Source organism: Magnolia sinica, chromosome 3, assembly GCF_029962835.1.
Source record: "Magnolia sinica isolate HGM2019 chromosome 3, MsV1, whole genome shotgun sequence".
Classification (NCBI taxonomy): Eukaryota; Viridiplantae; Streptophyta; class Magnoliopsida; order Magnoliales; family Magnoliaceae; genus Magnolia; species Magnolia sinica.
The window spans coordinates 86,043,984-86,053,559 of NC_080575.1; the positions used below are offsets into that span (position 1 = coordinate 86,043,984).

Genomic DNA, 9,576 nt, shown 5'->3' on the forward strand with positions numbered 1-9,576 from the left:
CTAAGCGCAGTCACGAATGCATTCAATCTCAACGACATAGATCTGATATTAGGAAGTTTGGTATAAGGATTACACACGTAGTGTGATAATGTGTGTCTATCCGTAAGAGGTCCTGAAGCTTTCAAATGTCTCCAATAAGACATGACTGTAGTTCTACTTACTCAAATTAGATTATATGCATACTTAATGAGAAGTAGAAATTAAACTTTATATCAAAATTATTAAAACTTAATCAAATGAGATCTCTTAAATGTCCATGAAAATCAAAGCACGCTCAACTCGCACTAACTAAAAACATCTGTGGGATCAATGAGTCCTATGGATGTTACATGCTCCTGAAATGGCATGATAGAGAGCCCTTTAGTGAGCGGATTTGCAATCATCCGCTTAGTGCCGATGAACTCCACAGACACTTGACGATTCTGAACTATTTCCTTTATAACAAGATATTTGATGTCGATATGCCTCGACCTTGATGAATGCTTGTTGTTACTAGAGAAGGAAATTGTAATTGAATTATCGTAAAATATTCACAATGGTTTCAGGATATGCTCCAGTACCTACAAACCTGAGAAGAAAGTTTGTAACCATAATGCCTGATTAGATGCCTCGTGACAAGCAATGAGTTTAGCTTCCATGGTGGACGAGGCTGTGGTAGACTATTTCACACTTTTCCAAGATAGCTCCTCCAGCCATCATGAAGATATATCCTGAGGTGGACTTCTTGGTATCAACGTAGCCTGTAAAATCTGCGTCTGAATATCCAATCAACTCCAATTGATCAGATCTTCTATATGTGAGTCTGAAGTCCTTCATTCTCTATAGATACCGCAACACTTTCTTTGCAGCAATCCAATGTTGCATTCCTAGATTAGACAGGTATCTACCTAACATTCCAACAACAAAGGCAATATCCAGTTACGTACGGACTTGAGCATACATGATTCTCCCTACTACTGATGCGTATGAAAATTCCTTCATTCAATTCTTTTCCAAATCATTCTTTGGACACTGAAGTAGGCCAAAATTGTCGCCCGTTACAATGGGCGATGTTGAGGGTCAAATATTGCATATTAGACCCCAGTTATTGCCTAATTTTACGTACATGATAATGTTTAACGCCTCATTTTAATCATGTTTTTGTTGCAAGGTGAATTTACCAGATTGGACTGAAAAAGGGTGTTAAAAGCATGGATTTGATGATCAAGCACTACCAGAAAACTGGGCAAAGGCTACGGATAAAAGCCGTAGCTAATTGCCTAAGGATACGGTTATAGTCTGTAGCACGAGCATAGCCATTGATGTCGTAGCCATAGGTCTTAAAGCTATGGCTACGGATTTAATCCGTAGCCATAAAAACAATAGGTATAGATTAAATTCGTAGCTCTAAAGTATATACAGCTACGAATTATATCTATAGCTAAAAGTAGAGCAAGAACCATAGCAACAGGCTAAAATTAGCAACAACTACGGTTTCCAGATAAAGGGCTACGGTTAATAACCGTAGCTACTGCCTATTTTTTTTAAAAAATAATTAAAGAAAATATAATAATGGCATCTCTTACCATTGTAGTACATGCCCTGATAGATCAACTCATATAAGCTAATATAGATAAATACTTCATGGCTAAATCTCATTCATTCAATCAATTAAACACAATCATTCATTCATTCAATTAAACACAATCACTCATTCATTCAATTAAATACAATCATTCATTTTAATCCATTCACAAAAGTACAATGCCAACATAATAGTTATATGTCTATTTAAAGTTCTCATTGACAGCAAGATCCAATGCCTTCTTGCAGCCAAATAGCTTCTCAACAATCGCAAGCAAGAACTCCATGGATGTGCCTCTACTGGTTATCAATTTACCATCAACTAACACCCTATTCTCAACTTCGCTTTGATCCGAAAGCTTACTGCACATGGTTGAAAATCAATTTATCATACAAATAATATAGTCATATGAAAAAGCTATGCCCCGAAACTGAAGAACTAAATTATAGAGAAAGACGACGACGAGATGACATAAAAAAGAAAGACAACACTCAGGAGCATACACTGATCTTCTCATTTTTGAACAAGAAAAATCTGCAAATAAATTAAATACCTTCTTTTTTGAAGAAAATTTAAGTCATTCAGCATCCTGGGAGTTCATCCCTCGCCTTAACTACACGGTCTCTGCCATTGCTGTCAACAACAAAAATGAGTCTCTGTGTCTTTTGGAAATAGTGCCTCCATAATGGTCTGATCTGTTTTCAGAGAATTCACAGCACCATATTATCAGTGAAACATAGTATGAAAATGCTTCAACAGTCAAAGTAGGCATGGATTATCAAACAAAACAGACAATGGTGGTGGAGCCCTACCTTGTCCTGACCCCCGACATCCTAAACAGTGAAGCTGATATTCTTGTACTCCACAGTATCAACATTAAAACCCGTATTCCAAAAACCCAATAGGAATCATGATATTACTAAAGACCCTTTTCCAGAAACATTAAAGCCAGTGGGGTCCACTCCCGTCACATAAACTGCAAATGGATGAACTCAGTAAACATGAGAAATTGTAATTTGAACCAAACATAACTTGAAAAACTCACATCTGCATCAATAATAGGTGTTTTCCAATGGTGGATGGAATAGTACCAGAAAGCATATTGTTTCTTAGGACTGTAGAGAAAAGCACAAATCAGATATATATGAGTATGTTGTTTTAAGTTTCCTAGGCATGGATGAAAAAAGGAAAAAAAAAAAAAAGATCTAACAAATTAGTATTACTACATATGATGAGATCATATGGTCTTACAAGTTGGTTAAAGATGTCATATTCTCAATAAAGTTCAACGACGAGCTCCCAATAGACACGTCACTGAGCCTCTAGCATGATTACACAATTAGTTAAGACTGTTTGGAGAAAAGCAATTTGCAATTTTCAAGAGTTCAACTTTAAAATCAAAATGATATTCATGTAGATACATATGAGCTATTTCCTTCTTTATCATGGTTGCACATCATCAGAGTTAAATTGAACTACCAAGTTGCAGGGATATGATCAAATCTACATGGTTGCATTGCAAAAGTCCAACACAAACAATCTACAACTGAACATAGCTGGTGGGAAGATGATGGGAAGAATTTCAAAAAACACAATGAACGTCTGAAAAGAGTTCTCAATCAGGATAACTAGCGAATTTGGAATCTTGAATTAAATAGAAGACACACCTCTAGAAAAATTGGTGTGCAAAATCTTGAAAAGTAGTGGCAGAATGTTGTTTACCCCTGCCTGGCTTCCAAATTTTCTTCTACGTACCTACATAAATTTGGCGATGGACAATCCAATCAACATAAATTTTTTCACTCCCATCTTTTAGAAAACCAAAATTTTCATTCTCCAAATTTCATCTTGTTTTCATATCTTTGACCATATCAAAAGTGAACATTTCCTGTACTGCTTCTCTGCAATATGTAATTTTTCTATGGTTAGAGAACATAAAACATGGTCTAATATAAATAGGGAAAGTTAAACCAATTGACAGATTGGATCGCTCGATGAAATTTGATTAAAAGTAAATAGGAAAAGGTGTAGCTCAGATCATCCAATGAAAGATTATCTACAGTTAATAGGAAAATTTGTAGCTTGGATCATCCAATGAAAGATTCAATAATAAATAGGAAAAGGAGTGGTTAGGATCATCCATGGGTCAAACCTTAGCTTATGCTTGGCCCACTTACATTCGTGGAATGGTCCAACTGCATTGTGTAGACAGGTCCATTTTGTTGAGATCCTAAGATTGACCAGAATTGTATTTTTATGATGCACTTAGAGAGTTTGAGTAAATATCTGGCATTAATGTGGCAAGAAATGAGCATGAAAGAAAATGGAAATTGGGAGAATATCAAGTAAGAGAGTTGGTATAGATGATTTACCAGTGTAACCTCTTCATAGTTATCAATTAATAAAGATAGCTTCTTCAATCCACCACTTGAAGTCAAAGCAACTTCCCCTGCTACACCATGTTAGTTTCGAGTTGGACTTGAAAAGAAAGAAACTCAATTTGAAGGAGACTTCCTCATTATGAATATACTTGAGAAAGTAGTTGTAACTTAAAGACTTTCATCTCTCCTGGATTAGTTATTTCAATTCAATTCATTAGTACCGATGTCATAATAGTGGTAAGAAATCCAAACAATGCCCTTTTGGTGATATTATCTGGATTCTTTCATTTATATATTTGGAATTGTAATAGAAAATTCTTTGGCTTCTTGTGCTGCTTGATATTTTCAGTTGGTTTGTGGGGCATCCAAACTGTGCATCAGGTGGGACCCCACCATGTGGATGACATGGCACATAAATTAGGCCACTAAAACAAATCGGTTGTGCTATTCATGTACAATACAATGGATGGTACGAGAATTGCAAACAGTCCACATGTGTGGCATACATATGTGGCCTACTAGCTGAGTGGACAGGATGCTTTTGGTCCATAATTCAAACAATAACTGATATGACTCAAAAAATACAGAGTCGTACTGTTTGGTCATTTAAACCATGGTGCCATTAATGAGAATGCTTCTATTCACAGTAAAAACCAGATAAATTCCACCACTAGTGGAAATCTAAGGCTGTGTTTGGATTCACTATTGAATTGAATTGCAATAATTAGGACAATACATTGGAAGTGGCCAAATTGCAATTTCCTCAACTGTTTATTGTGAGGGACTCCACTCCCAATTGTAATTTCATTATTGCCAAGTTGGAGTCTAGAGGAAACAAACTACGATTTGAGGGTAAATCCTCCTTCTAAGTACTCATAAGGTAATTACAATTCCACCATTCCTACTCTATCAAACTAATCATCATAATCCAATTCCTTAGTGCATTCAAACAGAACCAAAAGTAGGCAAATCACCTAAGGAGAAGGGATTGCCTCATTTACATGGTCTACTTACCTTACCTCCTTCACGGATTATCGACTACATTAGGAAATCTCACTAAATTTAGACAAGTTGGCTTACATTAAGTATACAACAATCCATGCATGCAACAAAACATACAACAAGCATTGGAAATCAGTCCTTAAACACAAACCCATTGAATTGCAAATTCAGCCAACTCCCTGTTGTTGTTGTTGTTGTTGTTAACAAAGTTTTGAAAAAAGAAAGTCTAGTATATAAAGAGAAAACAAAATTTAAGTGATAATTAATATTTTAATTCATAGCAGAGTACAAAAACATCAATAGCTTTCATTACACAATGTGCTATATATTACTACAGCAATGCAGATAATGCAATTGAACCAGCAGGAACTAACAAAGATATTTCCTACCTAGCAGATCATTCCTAATAGGCAAATGATCCTTGAATAAAAACTGACAAAAACCATTAGGTATAGAAGTAATTCCTAATACCAAATTGAAGAATAAATTAAGTACTGTACTGCTAAATAGATTGATACATTTTATTTTCAAAGAACTATCAGTGCAAGAAATCTCTACTTGAACACAATGCCCAAACCTTTCAAAGTCTTATGCAACTTTCTTCAACCTTCCCGCAGTTTGCATGCGAAATTGCGAATACCTGGTTAGAAACACATGAAAAAACCACATTCAGTTGAGGAAAGACCAAAGCTTTAATGTCTAAGATCTTCCAATTGGGAGATTTTATGTCACGCCCCGAACTCGGAAACTGGGCTTACAAAATTCCCGATTGCCAAATCCGGCGCTGACAACCTCCGTAGTACCCCATTCTCGGCTCCCGGTACCCATACAACAGGTTCCGATCCTGGGATACTATAAGGAAGATTTATAATCATCAGTCTGATTCATAATGAGCATAACCATAAGCATAACCCATGAACAATAACCACAAGAACACCACCACAAAATCCATTATGATAAAAAACTTTTGAGTACAATGCATGTAAAAGGAAAAATACAAGGTGATGATAATAATAGGAACTCCAAAAGCTCGACTGCATGTTCCAACTCTGACAAGGCTACGGCTACGTCCTGACGTCACCTACACGCATCAATCGTGCATAAGCTTATAGAAAGCTTAGAGGGTGGTGTAAGTGTGTGTGCAATATAAGCGTGCTCAAAATGCAAGGTTAGATTAATGTGGAATCATGTTGATAAGTGCATGAATGCAATCAGCCGTACCAAGGCTATGCGGTGCAAGATATGAATGCTATCGGCCATAACACAACCATGTGATGCGAGATGCAACTCAAGCATGCCAATCTTCATCATATATCAGTACAGTTCTCATTCTGGATAATCACCGGGGTTCAGTACACTCCAAATGGCACTGCCGCTCTCCTAGCCACACAGTCCAAGTGAGCATAAGAAACTTCACTATCTGCCTAGCCAATAGTCTGCCAATACCTATCCGGCACATTGATAGCGGACCCAATCACGAGCTGGTCAAACTCAGCCTAGTATTGCCCCCTACCTTCAGGCGAGTAAGGTCAAACCTCTTTCCAACCGACCACGACACAGTGGGAGACGTGGCCTCCTGGTATTCGGCCCTCGTGCGATCATATATCCACTCGGTCTCGACGTTGGAGTCATCCTCTGGTACCATTGGGTTTAGAAATTTTCACCCAGGGACATCTATGGCGCCCGTATGCTAGAACCAAACATTTCCGGTATCCAATCCAGCCACCCACAATGTGTCTGTGGAGGCTATGGCCCTGATGTCACTAGGGCATACAATGAGTACAATCACACGAATGCAAGTGCATGAATCATACCATCAGACATGTAACAATCCTACGCGTACCGCCCGCTCATGTAAGGCAACTCCGCCTATCAGGGAGTCCATAAACCATCTACCCGAACGCATGTGCAATGATCAGTCAATCCTCACATCAGGCATGTTATGTGGTGATAGGTTCTGATCAAAATGAAGATGCGCCTAGATGGCCTACACATTATAGGTATGGGCCTATTAATGGGCCCTAGGGAGAGAGTAACAATGCGGACATTTAACCAACATCATCCTTACAATGTGGACATCAAACCAACCTTGCCCCCAAGGCACTGCCGCTATGAAGGTCAACACATAAACCATGGTGGAATCACGTTATAATGGGCCTCATATACATGGGTATTGTATATATCAAGATGGGTCCTAACGGATGGGCCATAACTACATCAAGATGGGCCTGGTCACATGGGCCTTATAGTCGTCAAGTGGGCCACACCAGTGGGCCTTGTATACATTACAATGGGCCTCATAACATGGGCCATAATTAAGGTAAGTGGGCCATATCTCATAGGCCACACCCAAATTTAAGTGGTGATAATGATTCCCACCATTAAAATCCCCAAGGCCTGCCATAACATTTATTTCACATTCATTCTGATCGTAAGGTCCCAAGGGACTTCAATGCTAGCCGTTCAATTCTCACCGTACATCGTGGTCCACATGATAAATAGATCTGTCTTATTTTTGTCTCAAGTCTTAAAAATGATCCTTTGAAAATGATCGGACAGTTTGGGTGCAACACGTGCATCATGGCGGATTCCATATGGGAAGGATGGACGGCAAAGATGAGGTACATACCTCATGGTGGGGCCCACACTATGGAAGGTGTGGATTATAACACATACATCAGTGGGTCCCATGTGGGGCCCACCTTAACGTTTATTTTCCACCTAGCTTGGGCCCACTGTAATGTCTATTTTCCACCCAACCTGGGCCCACTGTAATGTTTATTTTCCATCCAAAATGGGCCCATTGTAGTGTTTATTTTCCATCCAATCTTTTCATATGGTCACGTGGACCTGGGCCCACCGTGATATGTATTTGCCATCCTACGTATACATGGGGCCCACCATGATATTTATCTGACGTCCAATCTGTTTAAAAGGTCACGTGGACCTGGGAAAAATGGGTGCCCACTGGGATGTTTATTTGCCACCTAAACTGTTCATAGGGTCATGGTCAGGGGCCCACTATAATGTGGTTCACCAATCCAATCCACCCATTATGTGTGTCCCACTTAACTGAGGGTTTAGACCAAGTTTCAGCCACATCCAAATTTCAGGTACACCCCACCAAGTGTTTTTATATGTTTAGGCATGTCTTCACATGATTTTAAATGGTGTGGTCCACCTGAGTTCCGTATACAGCTGATTTTTGGGGCAGCCTCCTGGTCCGAGGGGACCCATCAAATGCATGGTGTGGATGTTCGAAAGGCATCACAGTGGGGCCCACAACTGGGGCCGTGAGGGCCTGCCAGGCCGTCCGCTCACCCACTGACAGCGGCAGCAGCAGGTGCGCTGCTCCTTTTCTTCTTTTTTTTATAAAAAGCATTAATCCGATGGTTTTTGATAGGTGGGCCCCACCTTAGATGAAACCATCCCAGCCATTGGTCCCTGTGGCTCGATACAATCCTAACAAGTCCAATATTGGGTAGTTTTTGATGTACAGGAGCATCAAGGAGTAAATCAAAGGTAGGAACACTGTTTCCTATACCATGGCCCACCAGGAAACCAGATCAACCTCATTTTTCGGTTCAACGCCTAAAATGATCTGTTGAAGAGGATGGATGGCTTGGATTGTATACATACATCAAGGTGGGGCTTACATGAGCAGCCCACCTTAAAAGCAATTTTTTTTGTTAGTACACACCCATATCAGTACATGCACTCCACGTTAACTACCCCTGCCTCACCTCTAGCATCCAAAGACGCTGGACGGCTGGGATAGACACAACATCATGGTGGGTCCCACATGTACGTGACCCACCTACACCTATATACATATAATATATATATATATATATATATGTATATCCTATATTATATATATAATATATATTATATTATATATCATATATATATTATATAAAATATAACATATAACAAGAAGGTCAATGGGTCCATTTTAACAGTGGATGGTGTGGATCTTCACCTACAATAGGGTGGGCCACACCGTCTGATATTGATGAACGGAGTAGATATCACACATTTTGGTGGGATCCACACCATCACAATGGAAAGAGAGAGAGAGAGAGAGAGAGAGAGAGAGAGAGAAACAGGGACGGCGATGGAGAGGAGGGACCCCGCCACTATGGGCCCTCCATTGATACAACACATACATCAAGTGGGTCCCACAACAAGTGGAACCTAAATTTTAAAATTAACGGTGGATCACCCACCTTTAGGCCTCCTCCTTGCTCCCTTAGCCTTCTATGCTCCTTGCCTTACCTTTTGATGGTGGTTGATGAAAGATGAATGGTTGAGATGGGAGATGAGAGGGTGGGCCACACTTGAGTTAAGAGAGTATGTTTGGATGTTGGAATTTTGGGTTGCTTGAGAGATTTGAGAAATGAGAGAGAGGGAGTGAGGTGATGGGAATAATATGGATGGGGTGATGTAAGGAAGGGTATGGGTTGGGTTGAAAATTTGTAAAAGAGGTATGGTTGTGGTTGAAATTATGTAAAGGGGAATGGTGAGGTGGAGAGAGAGTGGACTTTTGAAAAAAGTAGGGATGGGTTGTTGTACTTGGGGTAAGGCTTGTACTTGACAATGATTGATGGGACATATCATAAAGATTCC

The 9,576-nt window shown here is 39.5% G+C and overlaps 1 long non-coding RNA gene across 1 annotated transcript; it reads right to left on the bottom strand.

Moving 5' to 3' along the window:
* Positions 1-1,669: 1,669 nt before the first annotated feature.
* LOC131238612 (uncharacterized) lies at positions 1,670-2,672 on the bottom strand. The gene is made up of 3 exons (XR_009167977.1): positions 2,377-2,672; positions 2,118-2,259; positions 1,670-1,926 (listed from the first exon to the last, which is right to left on the bottom strand). It is a non-coding gene; the product is annotated as an uncharacterized LOC131238612 (long non-coding RNA).
* Positions 2,673-9,576: the final 6,904 nt, after the last annotated feature.